The following is an 18,960-nucleotide window of genomic DNA, read 5'->3' on the forward strand; positions in this document are numbered from 1 at the left end:
GCCATGTCTCCGCAATATCCTTTCTTTCAGGAGTGCTAGTTCTGCAAGGTTCGCAGGAGAGCTTCTGGAAAGTTTGGAAGGTAGGAGACGAGGTACTGGCAGAAGTAAAGCTGTGAGTACCGGGCGTGAGTCGTGCTTCGGTAGCTCAGTTGGTAGAGCACTTGCCCGCGAAAGGCAAAGGTCCCGAGTTCGAGTCTCGGTCGGGCACACAGTTTTAATCTGCCAGGAAGTTTCATATCAGCGCACACTCCGCTGCAGAGTGAAAATCTCATTCTGGAAACATCCCCCAGGCTGTGGCTAAGCCATGTCTCCGCAATATCCTTTCTTTCAGGAGTGCTAGTTCTGCAAGGTTCGCAGGAGAGCTTCTGGAAAGTTTGGAAGGTAGGAGACGAGGTACTGGCAGAAGTAAAGCTGTGAGTACCGGGCGTGAGTCGTGCTTCGGTAGCTCAGTTGGTAGAGCACTTGCCCGCGAAAGGCAAAGGTCCCGAGTTCGAGTCTCGGTCGGGCACACAGTTTTAATCTGCCAGGAAGTTTCATATCAGCGCACACTCCGCTGCAGAGTGAAAATCTCATTCTGGAAACATCCCCCAGGCTGTGGCTAAGCCATGTCTCCGCAATATCCTTTCTTTCAGGAGTGCTAGTTCTGCAAGGTTCGCAGGAGAGCTTCTGGAAAGTTTGGAAGGTAGGAGACGAGGTACTGGCAGAAGTAAAGCTGTGAGTACCGGGCGTGAGTCGTGCTTCGGTAGCTCAGTTGGTAGAGCACTTGCCCGCGAAAGGCAAAGGTCCCGAGTTCGAGTCTCGGTCGGGCACACAGTTTTAATCTGCCAGGAAGTTTCATATCAGCGCACACTCCGCTGCAGAGTGAAAATCTCATTCTGGAAACATCCCCCAGGCTGTGGCTAAGCCATGTCTCCGCAATATCCTTTCTTTCAGGAGTGCTAGTTCTGCAAGGTTCGCAGGAGAGCTTCTGGAAAGTTTGGAAGGTAGGAGACGAGGTACTGGCAGAAGTAAAGCTGTGAGTACCGGGCGTGAGTCGTGCTTCGGTAGCTCAGTTGGTAGAGCACTTGCCCGCGAAAGGCAAAGGTCCCGAGTTCGAGTCTCGGTCGGGCACACAGTTTTAATCTGCCAGGAAGTTTCATATCAGCGCACACTCCGCTGCAGAGTGAAAATCTCATTCTAGAAAAATGTAAATTAGGTGTGTCAGAACTCAAATTTTTAGGTTGTGTCATTACTAAGGAAGGGTAAGTGCAGACCCTGAGAAAAAATCTATTGTAAACTTTCCATCGTCTAGAAACCGAAAAGTTTAAGCAACTAACTTAGAAAAAATGCTACATGGAATAGGTCCGAAGTGTGTCAGCAAGCATTCGAGAAAATTAAGAATGAACTGTATAAGAACAATCTTTTACACAAACCAGATTTTAGTTTGCCATTTTGTCTTCACACTTACAGTAGCGATTATGAACTAGGAGCAGAACTATTTCAGGAGAAAGTTGTGAATGGAAAAGTCATCATTGTGCTATTGCATTTGGCAGTAAATTGTTACTTCAACATGAGAGAACTTCTGGAAAGAACTCACGGAAGAAACAAACACAAAACACATCTTGATATCCGTGTAAAACCCATTTTCAAACCCAGCAGAAAGGTACATGAGGGAAATAGGAAGACTTTGCAGGACATATTGTAGTCACAAACACCCTAGTTAGTCCGCCATGTAAACAACTTTGAGGACATCATGAACAGCATGCAGGATAGCTCTACTGGATTTTCACCATATGAAATTGTTTTTCATCTCAGACCAGCAAAACTTATTTCTGAATTAATAGACTTTCCACAATGTGCCTTAATATCAATGAGAGAACGTGAGAGACTGTAAAGAAAACCATGAAGAAACTAGGTGAAGCTAGGAAAAACAGACATGATAGGGAAATAAAGGCTACCACATTCAGAGTAGGTGACCATGTCTTAGTGAATCCCCATGAACGATCGAAGTTACTAACAGCAGAACTCAAGAAGTTTTTTTGACATTTACATTGGGCCATTTGAGATTATTGAGAACGCCCACCCAAATGTGTACCGATTAGTATATCCCAAGTCGAGAAAGCTGTTTGGTCTTAGGAATGTTTCTTTGAAGCTGTATATTGAGAAAAGGACAAATTGAGCCTACAAAGATGTCTTTACCTGGAAAGAATTTTACTGGAAAAATGAAATGCTGTAAGATAAAGTCACAGGAACAAATTGCAATCACCATACTATGCCATGTAACATATCTCATGCAAAATGATGATGTATCTAGGCTGATTGTCACTTAATTCTGTTGTAAAATTAGATTTCATGATTCCAATGTGCTTGTTTAAGTAAGTGTACAGTATTTAATGAACTGCAAAATATGTAAACTTGATAAATGAGGGATTTTATTTTACTGATTATGATAGGAGACAATACATGTCACCCACCCCGACAATTTGAGAACAGCCAATCTCATAATTTTTTTAATCTTTTTTTTATTCATTTAAATAGGCCATAACACTTATAAAATAAGTTCTATAGTTAATAGAACTTTCTTGTATATGCAAGTGTGCTTTTGTTTTACATCCTGCTCACCATGAATAACCATTTTTATTCGGCTGTGTTGATCACACAACACAGATACTTTATATTGGCTTATTTCACCTCTTCACAGTGATATCTATCACATAATCTACAAGGTTCATGAGAGGATAGTATTGGTGAACTGAAATACTTTTGTAACATCAGTGATGATATAGGAATTAGTGCTATGTTTATTCTAATATGAGAAAATGTTTTAACTTTGGTATTATTTTATAGTAAGTTTCTGGGCAACAAACTGATATATGTGTTTGTGTAATTTATGTTGTGAGACAAAGGAGGGAGTCAATGGGTGATGCAAGAATGAACAATTTACTAGAGTTGTGATAAAAAGTTGTATACAAGCCAAGACGATGATGCAATTCCTGTATTGGACTGACAAGTGGACCAGTGCACACTTTTTAAGTCCTGGTAGGCTATTGTAATTTAATCAACCATTGGAGATAAAGTTTATCTCATGCGAAAAGTAAGATGTCCACAGTAAAGAGTTAAGGTAATTTCATTATGTTGCCAGAAAACATGTTTAATTTATTTAATTATGGAGTTTATTAATGTCAGTAGACCAAAGCATCTAGAATGCAGGAATGTCTGCAACTTCCACGCACATGTTGGCTTGCCCGCCACTTCTTTGTCAGTATTGGAGGGAGACTGACGTGCTTATGTGACAAATATAGTATAATGGAATTATATTATCAATGTTAAAAGTGAAAATGGTGTAGTTGCTAACAAAAAGTATGAATAAACATAATTTCTAATTGAAAGTATTTCAGATCTGGTGGCGTTTATTTCAAACAGAAGCAAACTCAGGTCATGCTTGTTGGAATTATTTTGCAGACCCAACTACAAAAAAAACCCTAGACAAACGAGATCTGCGCTGTGTAATCTTTCAGCAGCTACTAATAACAATAATTCTTGCTGAAATTGTGCTGGAACTGGTCATATTATCTCCATTCAAAAACACGTGGTGATAGTGGTCCTACCACAATATACCGCGCAAGTTTCTACAAACAATTTTTCAGCTATCTAAGAAACGAGAAAGAACAACTAGTACAAGTACAATAATGCATTTTCAGCTTAGAGTGACAAACACCTATAACAAAGAGAACGGCAATTATCAGAACAGAGCAAAATAAGCAATCGATTCAAACCAGACAAAGCTTGTGAAAGGAAGGGTACCCGTATAAATACGGACTGAGCACCTGACGCATAGCAATGGCTACCTGGCAAAGCTTAACTGCCAAGCTTACGACTTGAACCAAACTACTGTAGCTGTATCTTCATCCATTTGACCTAAATTGTGTCCCATGTTACAACTGACCAACTTTGTTTCCATTTGGAGGTGCGGTTTAAAACTTCTCTCTCCCCTGGAATTTCGAGTCTCAAATTTCAGGTGCGGCTTACATTCGGGAAAATTTTTTTTTCCTTTATTTCGAGTCTCATTTTTCAGGTGCAGCTTAGATTCGAGTAGATACTCTATATTCAATTGGCATTGTGCAAGTTGGCATGGTACTGTCAAGAAACACTGCAGGCACAGTTTCAAGAGGCAGTGTTTGTGGCTGGATATGAAACAATTCTGTAGTTTCTAACAAATCTTTCGCATATGCAGGGTGTCTCGAGCCCTTTGGGTCAAATTGAAACAGGTGTTAGTGGGTCCACAAATGATTATATTGAGGCAGGGAACCAAAAGATGGAAATGCATGTTTATTGTATTACTGACAAATACACGATACACCACATAATAATGTAGCTCAAAGTAATTGCTCAAAGTGGCGACCATCAGTCTCAATGCGAGTACTGCAATGGAGCATGCAGTTCTGCTGCATTCTCGTGAAGTTCCTGACTGCCTGTTGTACAATGGAAGAGGCAGCTGGCGATAAACAGCATAGACCCCTGACCACCCAAAAGACATACTGCACACAACTTAACTCATAGTACATGTTGTGACTACCACATGCATTGCTCTGGCACATTAACCTGTGCTGCATGCATACTACTATCCCTGGTGTCAGTTTTCCATTGCATCAGACAGCTTGTAATGTGTCCATGGTAAGGTGTGTTATTGTGTACAGCACATGACGGATGGAACATTACTTGTCACAAGAGTTGGCAGACATGTATTTAATGTAAGGTGTGGTAGGATGCAGTGCCCATAAAAACAGCATGAATGTATAGAGAATGCTTTCCCAATAGGCATAATCCTAAATAGATGGAGTTTACTGCATGGATACTAACTTATGAGAGACAGGGTCATCCACATCACAGAGGGCCAGCCAAGGTGCCGCCAAAGACATGCCCCAACAGTAGACTGTGAGGAGATGGTATTGGATCAAGTGACTGACTACCCGGCAATGAGTAATCATCAACTTGCCAGTGAAATGCAGACTTTGAAGGATAGTGTGTGGAGAGTACTGGTGGAACAGTTATTACACCCCCTCCCCCCCCCCCCCATTATAAAGACTGTGTGCAAGCACTAGGACTTTGAGCCCCGTATGCACTTCTGTTAATGGATTATCCACTGCAGCACTATAGTGCCAAACTTCATACAGTTTGCATTGTTCACAGATGAGGCCTCATTCACCTGTGACTATGTTTTCAACAGCTGTAGCAGTCATGTCTGGAGTGAGGACAATCCCCACACCATCCCCATCCATCAGTGGCTATCAGCAACAATTCTCAGACAATGTATGGGGGGCCACTGTCCAAAATTACCTAACAGAACCTTAGTTGCTGCCTCCCCATTTGACTGGTCCACATTACCTGGTGTTCCTGCAAGATGGCGCCACAGTTCTTTGAAAGAGCACCTCTTGTTGCCCACAAAAGGCAATCTCCTGATATAAAAGACACCAGGTATCTTTGTCAATGTGTGGCAGACCTTCATGCGTCACTGCTATGCATGCATTGAGATTGGTAGTCGCCACTTTGAACAATTACTATGATCTACGTTATGTGGTGCATGCTGGGGAAAAAAAAAAGAAAAACAAAAACCACATTCCTGTACCAATTTCTTTATTAAATCTGCATTTACTACAGAATTCATTCTTTGTGTAAAATAAATGCCATTACCTGCTGCATTATCTCTTTCTCCAAAAGCTTTTCAACAGGACAACAGTTCCATCTTCCAATTTTTGTGTGCTGGTCCTGTAAATATAGAGAGCTTCTTTTGAATATACACATTTTGTGAAAAGTTCAATGTTAAATCCTGTCCTAAAATTGTGATTTTTTGTCGTTTATTACCACAACATTCTTAGTAATCCAATATTTTATTTTCAGTTACAGTTATTTAAGCTTTCTGGACATAGCACCACATCTTGTCAACATTGTATGTTAGTTGGAAATTCACCAATTGGGAGAGTGGCATGAGTAAACAGTCTCGAAACACATTCCACTAAGAGACTTAATTTTAATGTAACTTAAGAGCTATGATGCAACACTATTTTATTTTTCCAGTGACTGTAACCCACATTTTATTACTCAAAAATTTCGAATAGTCTCTTAGGGCCTGTCCATGAAATGTACCAATATAAATTAGGTTACTCACTAGTGTTCAATCTCATTTTCAAACATACATGTATATTGCAATTTTATAGGCATAAACGTTAATACAAGTAAATAAAGGAAAAGTTAATAAAATGTAACAAAAGCAATCTTGTTGTGATTAAAAGTGTGATTTTCAAATAAGAAAGAAGCTTGCCTGATGGTGGATACAATATAGTAACAATGCAGCCTCACCTCTCTTTAAGCTGTCATGGTGAAGCATTTATTGAACATGAAGCACAAATAATTTTAGATACTACACAAATACAACTTCAGCTTTGACAATAAGCTGCACATATGTAACTAATACAAGATTCTTAGTTTTATTTTCTTGTAAAATTTGTGAAAAATCTTAAGCGTTAGATGATCACCTCATCATTTTAGTTAGGGACTGTTGTTTCTCCTGACAAAGACGATAGAGGTAATTATTCGAAACTTAATGTTTTACGCAGATCTGATGCACCAAGGAAAGAGTGTGTTTTATAGAAGAATGTAATTGTAAGAAACTTAATTTTTATAGTAACTATGACACTTATACCTGGATCAGAACAACAAAGTGACTGGCAACTAGGCACACGACACAGCTATGTTGTTGGATACATGATACTTGGGAGCAGAATATGACAGTGACAGCAACAGCTGTGCAGTTCAGAAGTGAAAATTTTCACACACTTCCCTTTAATGTGTGGAAGCAGTTTGTTTTAAAGCATCACAGTAGCTTTGTCACTTTTCTGCTCACTTCAGCTGCCAGCTTGAGACATTATGGTATGTAAAAAAAAAAAAATTGCTGGCGTTTGTCCAATACTGGAATACTGCTTGTCAGTATGAGACCCTTAACAGATAGGACTGATAGACAAAATAGAGAAGATCTGAAGAAGAGCAGGGCACTTCATTTCAGATTCGTTTAGTAAATACGAAAGCATCATGGAGATAATCAATCAACTCCAGTGGCAGACACTGGACGAGAGGCATTCTGCATCACAGTGTGGTTTACTGTTAAAGTTACGAGAGCATACATTCTTCGAAGAGTCACCACGGGTTTTGCTTCCTCCTACATATCCAACACGGAGGCTTACTGACAATCTTTCCTCCCAAGAACCATTTGAAACTGGAACAGCAAATAAGGGAGGTGACAGTGGTACAAAAAGTACCCTCAGCCACACACCACTATATGGCTTAAGGAGTATAGATGTAGATACAGAACATGCTATTACAGACTGCAGACAAACTACTTATATCAAATTTAAACACAATGTGAATAAAGTATAGTTCACTCAATGCAGCAATAAGGTCACAAAAACAGAATTTTGTCTTTGTAGCAGTAGCAGTGTCAGTTAAATTAAAAATTAAAGCATTAAATATCATTTTTTTCTTGAATTTTTTAGGAAATATGCAACACTAGTACAAAAGCTTACATTCATACTTGGGCAAAGAAGTAAGTCACTGCATTTGCAAAAACCATTTGGGATTGCACTGTAAAATATCTGTACACTAGAATAATTAAGCAGTCATCAATTATTCAAAGTACTCGCACTCATGTGCAACAATTACATCACAGGAAGTAAATACTAAATTACAACTTTCACACATTACCCACAGATCTTGCAAATTACTAAAAACTGCAGCTAGTATTAGAGGAAGAGAAAACGATTACCTATCTATCTACTCACTACCAATTATTTTAGTTTCACGTTGACACACAATAATTAACACACACAATGTGTTTTCAATAGCCATCATTATAGCTATGTTTACTATGAAACATGGAACATCCCTCAGTAATCAATACACCTGTCAAACACATTATCTCCGACAAGGAATTAATGTTCCCATGTTTCAAGACTTTTTTCTGAGAATTTGTAAAACACTTAATTTGCTAGTAATAAAAATGTTCTTACAAATTATTTCATAGAAGCAATTTGCTGAATATTCACTGACAACGAGCTGTCTACAAAATGCAAAAACAGTTACAACAATAGGTATTCGACTTATTCTGTTGTCTGCTCCGGTAGTTGCTTATGCTTCCCTTTGAATATAACCAGTCTGATCAGTCAGTCAGCAGTCATCACAGACATTTCAGCTCCAGTGATATATCACAAAGTGCATTACAGTGGTATTCATGGTTACTTTGGCACAGCAATCAATTGACATCACCTGAGGCTCCCTACCTCTTGCTTTCCATTCTGCCTTTGTCAGCCATATTTCTCCTTTGTCCTACTGTGCCTCTCAAATGTACTTGTCATTTTTAGGTATTCTGTCGCATTTGTGCCAAATTTTAAAGATTGCCTGGGCATATTGCTGATTTGCTTCACTGTGTGCATCACAGTTTCTCAGCACTACATTTACTCATGCCACCTCTTCCTGTGTGGTAAACAAAAGTACCATAAGATGAGGTGAACAGAAACAACCAGTCCAACCATGTGAATAGACAATTGCCAGGAGAGTGATTTGCTGACCATGTGCCCCTCCATAACCACATCCAGTTACACCTATCAGCTGAGGATGACATGGCATTTGGCTGGTACTGGTGGACCTTCCAAGGCCTGTGTGGATGGAGTTTAGTATGTTAGAAACAATCAGTAAACATGTACTTCTTTAAAGAATCTAACTCCCATGTATAACGCAGCTTCAAACTTCTGGTTACTTTACAAATGAGTTAATGGGTTAAACATTTGAAGTTAATCAAGAGACTGAGAAAAAGTTCAAAAACAGTTTCTGTCTTACAATTATATAATTTTGCAGGTACATTCAGTGGTATATGTGAATACTGTACACAAACTGTGTTGCAAATAGAGTTGGCAGTAAAGTAACAACATGTGGGCATGCTGAAATGTAATGCCTCCAGATTTTTATACGTAAAAGCTCAAAGCTTTTTAAATAAAACAAATTTAATTAACATCCTAAATCTTTGTTCTTCATGTCTACATATTTATTTCTCAACATAATCATCCTGGTGACAAACTCATTTTTCCCAATGAGAGACCAGTTTATTGCGATCATCACTGCAGAATGAATTACTTCGTTGACGGAGCCACATCACCACCTCTGTCTTCAACACTTCATTACTATCAAACTGTTTGCTAGTTGAGGATGCAGGGTTGTGTTTCCAGAAGAAGATCAAGACTGTGATGGAAATGAGGAATCATCTGGCACTGTTCTCAATCCAATCAAGGCAGTGATTCAAATATATGGAAGAAGTATGCAGTTGTTTAGGTTGTATGCAAGTAAAATTTGTTATTTTTAAGCCAAAGTTATGTTGGTTTAAAAACACAAACACAAACACAAACACAAACACACACACACACACACACACACACACACACACACACACACACACACACACCAAGGCCATTCATTTTAGTATACAAGGATTCATTTTTCAGTCAATGAGGCGTCTGAAAGCTCTTCATTTATTCTGGAGTATTAATTTTAGATCCAAAGATATTTTTAAAACATGCTAGTGACTTAATGTATTAATCAACAAACTTCATCAATTTAATGTTACAACAAAGTAATTACAGATCTGACAATCTTTATTTGTAAGACACAATAGAGAACAACAACTCATGCAACTTTTTTTTTTTACGGATAAGACTTTTCTGATCCAGATAATTTTTTTTCTTCTTGTTCTTTTATTTCTAAAACAGATTTTGACATGACCCTGTTCACTCCAAAGACCAGTAAATAAGCGGGGAAATTTAATAATGCCGTTTCTATTTACACCTCTCCATGGGGTGAATGAGACAACTAAGGTTTTATGTTATATAAACAGGAGTTAGGTCCCAAATTTATTTACGAGTTAGGTATAAGACCCATAATCCCATATATTTCTGATTTTCATATTTCTTTTTAAAATTATCAATTTTTTCTTCTTAAGATAACGTTTTTCTAATAACTCCATTTTACAGTAGTTCAATGGACAAACATCATCATAACAGCAGACATCAGCTCAACAGACAGTTGAAAAATCACACATGGGGGCAAAACTGTTGTGTTTAATAAAGCAAAGACATGGGCACACACAAAAACACCACATCAGCCTTAAATTGCTTACATTGTTAACTACTGTTGTTTCAAAATAAAGCAAAACCGAGTGCAAAATATGGAATAGCAACAAGGGTCATTGGTGTTTGTTCGGGATATATATGATAGTGCAGAACGTATGCAAACCATTAGCCATTTCATTCAGTTGCCATTCCTATGATTTCAGGAAAACAGCCGTGTGCATGCTATCCATAGTACCCAGTGTGTCTTCTTTCTAAGACATTCCTGAACTCCACTACTCAGCACAATTATCAGATGGATCCACCATTGACCATGTATAAAATATTGGGGGTGGGGGGGGGGGGGGGGGGGGAGGGGTGAGGACATTGTTACTGGCAACATCCCTTTCCCTATTGCACCTACTGGTTGGAATCAGTGAGAGAGGCATCGTCACTAGGTTGAGCCACTCTAACAAAGTTGTGCAAAAACAGAAAAGGAAACCTCTATCTGGAAACAAACCAATATGACTCATCTTGTATTAATGAAAAAATTAACACTATAGCCTTCCAAAATTAGAATAATGATTTTACTGCCTACTCCTGCTACTGGAAGCTCCAGCCAATCATTTCTCTCATGGTACTCAACTGTGTCACTTCATAAAGTCCAACAAAATCATCTTTAATACCGAGCAATGCACCTCAGTTCCAGTATCAGTAACTTCCTAGCTCTTCAGAAACAGAGCACCTTTCTCAATCTTTATACCAAGTTTAAAAGCTGGAGCATGTTTATTCTTAAACAATTTGTAAAGCAAAATAGATACACCTATACTGGCTAAATGGCCTGTATTCTTTGAATTATAAAAGATCAACAGAAGAAATGCTACCTTAATTTAGAATATAAATCCTGAATATCAAATTGTAGGAATAAATGAGCAATTAATATTCTTCATCAGCAAACAGAAAAACAATTCTGAAATTTTCATAGAATATAGCAAATTAATACTTGTAAACATATGACATAACAACAACAAATATACGTGTGGCACTGATACAGTGCAATATAAGTAATGGATCATATGTTGGTAGAGTAGGAACCATGTACCGAGCAATAAAACTGCTGAGCTCAAAACAACCATATCTGACTTGCTGAGTGGTTCGTTTTGAACACTGTGTGGGATTAATAGTCATCAGTTACCCATCAACACAATGCCAACATGGGCAATTATGGGCCTATGACAGGCTGAATGTTCCTTCAAAACTGTTGAAAATGCAGAACAAAGTGTCAACAATGTAAAAACAGGGTGTATACGTGGACAAAGAAAAAAAATTCCCAGATTTTTCCAGGGTTTCCCAGTTAAAAATACACTTTTTCTGCGTTATTAAGTAACAGTATATTTTCCCTCGGAAATGTAAAACTTATCAATTCTTTTGAATGGTTATGTTTTTATATATGGGCATAGTCTTTCCCGGCACTTTAGAAAACCAAAACTTGGGGAGGAAAACCCCTTTTGGAAAGATTTTTGATGTGCAGCAACATGTACGCTGCATGTTTTCGTATTACGGAAGCTTAAAATCTAATTCCATCAAACACCGCATGTTACTTTCTGACCCATTGTAACCGAGATTGTGATGCGCTTTTGTAATCCAGTCTTAGCTCATGCCACATGATCTCGCCAGCTGATGACAGCAGACATTCAGACCCCAGAACACATGATGTAGTCAGCTAATAGCAACATCACTGTTAAGTAGCGCGGATACACAAACAGGAAAAGTTAATGTTTTAAATTAATATACATAGTGTTGCTACAAGAAAAACAAAGCTTTCACACAATATATTGGTCTCTAAGGTTAATAAGCTGCAAGAGACGCTAAGTTTTCACATATAATGTTGATAGTTTTTGCGCGTATTACACTTTTAGATAGATCTCACAAATGTGCCAGGAAAAGTTTTAGCCGAGTCCAGTGACTTGTCCTCAAAGTATTCTACAAATAAATTAGCTACCACAGAGGAGAGAGAGTTTCCCGTAGCACTACATCAATTTGCTTATAATAACGACATGAATGTCTGATCTTCTGGGTTCAAAATACTTCTAAATGGCTTGTCAACAAACGCTCTGCGATTTAAGAAATTCATCGTACATTCTCGCACATAGTTCAACTTTCGTAAAAGGAAATTTACTTTTAAAGTAATGCTTTTCAAACCACCATTCCCAATATTTTCCCGCGACCTGTTAGAAATAGGTTCGTTTCAGTAGTTGTCAGAGAGCGCCAGATAACAGGCACCACCGCACTTTGGCAGCTACTATGACGCAGGAAGCCCGTCTGTTCGTATGTGTAAAACATTAGAAGATATTACATTATGTCATAAAAGAAACAAAACATCAGAGGATACTCCACGAGCATCGGAATTTCATGAACGATACTAAAATGGCACATTTGAAGTGCATACTTAAAGAGCACATTCGTATATCCAAATTCCCAATGAAGTAGGTCTCGACCTGATATTAAGCTTTTCAGTGGGGGTTTCGGGATGTAAATTTTCTTGGAGTACCAGTACTGTATTACCTCATTTTTGATTCTTTATCATGGCATAATTCCGCATGTGCTAGAAGATGAAAACGTGCACTTGAAATGCAGCGAGCAGTTGAAATTAGCCAATAGTATGGAACCAAACACTTCCTTTCAAACACATTGACTGCCTTGTTCTACAAGGCAATTAATGCACGACTGTCAGAAAGGTAGAAATAAAATAAAATCTGAAACTAGTAACATATATTAGCTTTCTGTAATTATGTGGATGTATTTTAATTCACTTGATGGCTCCCGACCACAGAAGTCTGTTTCGTTTTCATTTGACGTAAGAGCAATAAACGAAGAGGAAACAGCAAAATCACTAGATGTAAACACGGTTCACGTTGAGACTACACACTTCCCCCACTGTAACTCAGACTGCTCTGCGCATCAGTCCTGGATCTATGATATTTCCGAACTGGGGAAATACTAAAACCAACAGGGATGAGTTTCAGAATCATATGAGTAATCGATAGACCAATGTGCTCTGGATGCTAGGCGCTTTGTGAAACGAGGTTTTTTCTCCTGAAGAATATGAATTTGGCGACAACAAATCTATGTCAGTGAAATTTGGCCAGTAATTATATGCATCCGATTTTCTACCCTTTTTATAGATTGCTATGACCTGGGCCTTCTTCCAGTCCCATGGAACATTCCCCTGTTCCAATGATCTGTGATAGATGATGGATAAGAATGGTGCTGTATCTGTAGCATGGTCAACATATAATCTTACGGGGATACCATCTAGGCCAGATGCCTTCCTTGCGTCTAAGGATCTTAACTGTTTTACAATCCCAGATACACTAAACACTATGTTAACCATCCTTGCGTTTGTTCAATAATTGAAACGGGGAATGGTGCTGCAGTCCTCTACTGGAAATGAGTGTTTGAAAGCTAGGTTTAGAATTTCGGCCTTCTGTTTATCAACATCAGTCACATTACCCGTACTGTCAGCAAGAGAAGCTATTGAATTATTTGTAGCGTTCATACATTTAAGTATGACCACAATTTTTTGGGGTTACTTTTAGAATCCGCGTATAAAATATTGCTTCTAATTTGTTAAAAGAATCTCTCATTGTCCTCCTGACAGCTGCTTTCATTTCGCTTAATTTCCATTTGTCAGCGGAGCAGTGACTACATTTAAAATGACTGTGCAAAATTCTCTGCTTTCTCAGCAACTTCCTAATATGTTTGCTGTACCAAGGTGGATCCTTTCCCTCCCCCTATATTTTTGGTAGGCACATACTTCCGTAGCACATGGTGGACAATACCTTTAAATTCCGACCAAAGATGCTCAATATCTTTGTGTCCCATGGTGAATGCTTGGAGCTGATTATGATGACACTTATTTGCTTTCCCAAACAAGAAAACTCTACTCCATTTTTTTTTTTTTTTTGCAGCTTCCATGGACATAGAAGCCACAACAACATTATGGTAGCTAATACCTTTATTTGTCTCCAAGATATCTAGTATGTTCCCATCTCGAGTTGGTTTTCTAACCAAATTGCTCGAGTTTATATGTTGAGAGTGCTCCTAGAATAACTTCACACGAATCTTTGCTTCTGCCTCCTGTGATAAACGTGTAATTTTCTCAGTCAATGGATGCCAGATTATAGTCTCCACCTGTAACTAATGGATAATTTACATATTTATTTCCTATATACTGAAGACTTTCCCTGAAACATTCTGCGACGTTTGTTGCAGATGCTGGGGCTCTATAAAAACATCCTAATACAATGGTCAATCCTTGTCAGATTGACAGCTTTATCCAGACTATTTCACAGTCTGGCCCAGTATTTATCTCAGCTGCATTTAAACAGCTTTAAAACTGCAATGAACACACCACCTTCCATAGCATCAGTCCTATCCTTCCTAAACATTGTCCAATCCAAGTTCAAAATTTCACTGCTTTTTATGTCTGGTTTCAACCAGCTTTCAGTACCTAATACAATATTGGCACTGCTACTGTATTTCAGAGAGTAACTCAGGGGTCTTGCCACAGACACTTCGACAGTTTACTAACATGAGATTAAGCATATTTAAATCCTTTGGAATGACCTGTTTAGGCGAACTAACAATTTTTACTGTCACTTTAGTATGATGGCAATGTAGTGTTATGCAAACATAACTATTTCTACCTTTTCCTCCCTTTACTATTCTTTAATAATGGATCTTACCCTACATATTAGCAATGCATATTCTCTTTAGCACTGTTTATTATCTGTAAGCGTAATGGCTTTTCACCTAAGTTTTTTAAAATATATACTCCCATTTCATTTAATGCTTGAAATTGATCTGCAATAAAAATTTTATATATATATATATATATATATTAAAAAAATCTCTTTTTTTTTCATTTGTATCTACTGATACCACATAAATTGTTAATTTCCAGAATGACTGCATTTAATGAAAATGGCCAAAATGTAATTAATTTTGTTGCATTCGTCCATCATGTAATATGTTTATAGTACATTTGTTTACATAATAACTCAGAGATTACTGATGTCACATTTGTATGGTATATTTTATAGGGCCTGAAGATGACGATATTACAACGTTGAAATTAATTGCCAAAATAAAATCGACACCTTAAATACAGCTGGAGCCATGTCTTCATTTTTAATATAAATTTATACCAGCTGATGTCCCACTGTCCTCCATTTAAACTATGGATGTACGAACAATTTTTACAGTTCACATCAGTGACATGCACTGGTAATTTTTTAGGCCAAAATCATGCGTGAATGGAACAAGATATGCCCACCATCTCTTAAGATTGGAAGAAATATTCTACTTAACTGCCTTGCATTTGCAGACGATTTGGCACTGTTAGCAAACAATATTGATGAAGCAAAGGTTCAGATAGAACAACTATAACGGTTAGTGGCAAAGGTTGGATTGCAAATTTCATTTGAGAAAACAGAAATGATGCCCAGCTTCCCAGTTAACACATCCCATATCATACTCCATAATGATAAAAAAGTTAAGGTAGTATAAAAGTTTAATTAACTTGGTGAGATTATTACCTGGAATGCAAATGAAAGAGCATCAACAGAGAGTAGAACATTAAAACTACAGCGAGCGCAGAGAACCACATGGCAAACCTACAAAAGACAATCTCTCCCAATAAATGCTAGATTTCGACATTACTCCTCCGTTGTTAAACCGGAAGCAACATATGCAAGTGAAATACTACGAAACGAAATATTCAAGCAACAACTGAGAAACTGCAGAAAGTTGACAGAAAAATACACTGAACAATTACCAGTAAAAAACATCAAGCTAATGGGCAGTGGAGACTTTTGCCCAATTTAGTAGTGTATAAAGAAAGTGAATCCATTATTGATACATTGCGGAAAAGAAGGATTGCATTTTTCAGCCACATATCTTGCCTACCAAATACTAGACCAAAAACATCTGGTTTAAAGAAGTACAAAGTGATCTGGATGAACTGAAGATCACCAGACACTAAATTCAACACAGAGAAGAGAAACTGCTTCTGAAGAACAAATACACACGGCTGATATTCAAACCATCAGAACAGAAGAAGAATGTAATATCTGCAGAAGAACGAGCAGCCTCATCACAGTGAATGAGGAAATTTTGGAAAACAAAAAAACTGCTCACTGCTAAGACCTAACCTTAATCATTGTAGACTCTGTTGTATTATGTTTGATTTTAGTGCTCCAATGTGGGCATAATGTAGTATCAACATTCGATACCACACTTGTTAGGGGTTGCAGTTATCGACTGCGGTCCATATTAGTATCACTGGACCCGCGACCAGCACCGCTCCGTGGCTTGTATCAAGTTTCTAGTGAGCTCTCGTCCACTGTTGCTTGGGATGTCAAGTAGTAAAGTAGACTAGCCTTCAGCTGATCAGAAGCAACCTCTAACAAGGCACGCAGTAACGTATGGCCTCAGCGAGGCCTCAATAGCTATGAGTTTATAATTATATGTATGCAGCCAAGAAGAATCCTGCAACGGCTTCTAATTATTTTAGTCATTGCAGATCCAGACCATGCAGCCAGCACCTTATTGACATTACTGACAAACCTGCTGCGATTTGTGTGTTTCTATTTAGCCACCAATCAACATTGGCGACGACTCTTTCATCGTCATCGTAACACATAAACCATGTAAATAAATAAATAAACAGATTTGGGGATCCACTTGTGTGTAATGTTTGCCGATTGAGAATGGTAGCAACTATTACAGAAGCCACGAGAAGTCCGTGAACTGTAGTGGTGTCATGTACTGGGTACTATTTTAATTCAGAGAGGTTCTGACAGTTCATATATGAGAAATATGAAACACACAAGAGTTTTACTTCAATTTACATTTCTCGTTTTAATAATGTTACACCAATTTCTATATTTCTAAACTTGGTGCAGACTCCCCAATGTTTATTCCGATCAGCCATAAGAGGAAATAATGACATAAAATGAAATCACACACACACACACACACACACACACACACACACACACAAAGCAAAACCTTTTTTGTTTATGAACTATTTTAGTCAGCTTTAACTTCTCCAAATGTTAGCAAAGTTCCTTTGCAATCTCGCACATTGGTATTGACAATACCTGTGACAGAGCAATGAGACACCAATTTTATATCTTGTGACAATTATGGATCTGTCAAGTTTGAAGTAGCTGTGACTTGTGCAGTTTCTTCGTTTCAGCACACTTAAGCCATACCATTACATTTAGTTTCTATAGTTTTCTCTTCTTGGTACGTTTAAAGCATAGGGGCAACAAAAGGTAAAACTGAGGATGCAGCCATAGTGTTCCTTTTTGAGGTCTGGCAATATCTTTTCTGCCCTTCATATGCCTATCTGGTCCTGCAAACTGTGTTACCAAACAATAAATTTCCATAATTTTGTAACATATTCCACCAACTGATATCCCTTTAACAGAAAAAACTATTTACTCATGTTGTTATCCATTGAAATCACAATGCAAATCACAGTTTTATGTTTTCTAACTTTGTGACATGCACTCTTTTGTAAATACCACATTAAGAACACTTAACTGGACCCACTAAAATGTAATTTGGGTGAGAATAATCCATAGGAACTGCAATATGAAAAATCAGCATTCCTTTTGTAGCAAGTTGATGCTATAAAATCATGTAGTTTCACTACATTAATCAATCGGCAGGCTGTCGCTAGCATTTGAGGAAGCACACTTTCTCCTGTCTGCTTCCCAAACTAAATGGACATCTTGTTCAGAAATTAAAAGGTATCCTCCACTGCTGGTTTAATGTCACTAAAGAATCAAAATAAACATGATCTGCTTGCACTTGTCTAAATAAGGGCCATGACAGGTAACAAATGCTGATGTTTTTTCTGTTGTTGCAGATGTTTACTGACCTGATACTACCAACATAAAAAAAGACAGCTTTTACAGCCAGTATCTAAATTAACTAGTTGACCACCATCTCCGAATTTTTGACAACTACAGTCGTCTTTTTTCCCCTCCATGATTATAATTTCTCAATAAAGACAGCACAACACCTGGCACTAAAAGACTGTTTTTGGTAAAACGATTTTTTATGTAGTCCCTATTAAGTCTATATACTTTGTCTCAACTTAGCTCTAATAAGTACATTCCAAATCTGAACCACAGTCCCGAAAACACCACAAAATACCCATCTATCATTGACAAAATGTCTTTAATAGATCCTAAATGTTTTCTAGCAATAATTTCTTTACATTTTGTAATGGGTAGAAGTTGGCTGGATACAATCTCATGACATGGGTAAATGTCTCAAAAATTTGTATTTCAAATTCCACTGCCAAAGCATCTTTGTTGGCAGGAGTGTTGTCCTTAGGACAGATAATTTCCCCCTCTTCTTTTGAAATCCAGATCTCTTCTTACATACTGTTTCAACCAGCTAGTTCAGAACACTTCCAAAATATTCAGCATTTAATCGTTTATGCTTTGCAAACAGACCCATAACAAAGTTCTTCAATATCCCAGGAAACATGGGACATAGCATTTTAAGCAGATGAAATACACGTCACATGTGAGCTCAAATTTCCCTACCTATGTGATCTTTCCATAATATATATGTAAAGGAAAACAATGTATTGCTTCCAGGGTTCTCAGGTGTACTGCGAGATGCAGTCATCTGAAGTCCACGATATTTCAGCAGACAACCGTTTCGCCACCATCAGGTGTATTACACTCAATACATTAAATTTGTTTATGTTGAGGGACAACTGCCAATCCCTGCACTAAATGTATCCATT

General features: G+C 37.9%; 1 long non-coding RNA gene across 1 annotated transcript in view; it reads right to left on the reverse strand.

Moving 5' to 3' along the window:
- The window catches only part of LOC124556425, a 61,253-nt gene that overhangs the window by 22,721 nt on the left and 19,572 nt on the right, over nt 1–18,960 (reverse strand). Inside the window, exon 4 of the long non-coding RNA XR_006968607.1 lies at nt 5,671–5,745. This is a non-coding gene — a long non-coding RNA (uncharacterized LOC124556425). The remainder of the gene's footprint in view (nt 1–5,670; nt 5,746–18,960) is intronic.

The sequence above is a fragment of the Schistocerca americana genome, chromosome X (assembly GCF_021461395.2).
Source record: "Schistocerca americana isolate TAMUIC-IGC-003095 chromosome X, iqSchAmer2.1, whole genome shotgun sequence".
Taxonomy (NCBI): Eukaryota; Metazoa; Arthropoda; class Insecta; order Orthoptera; family Acrididae; genus Schistocerca; species Schistocerca americana.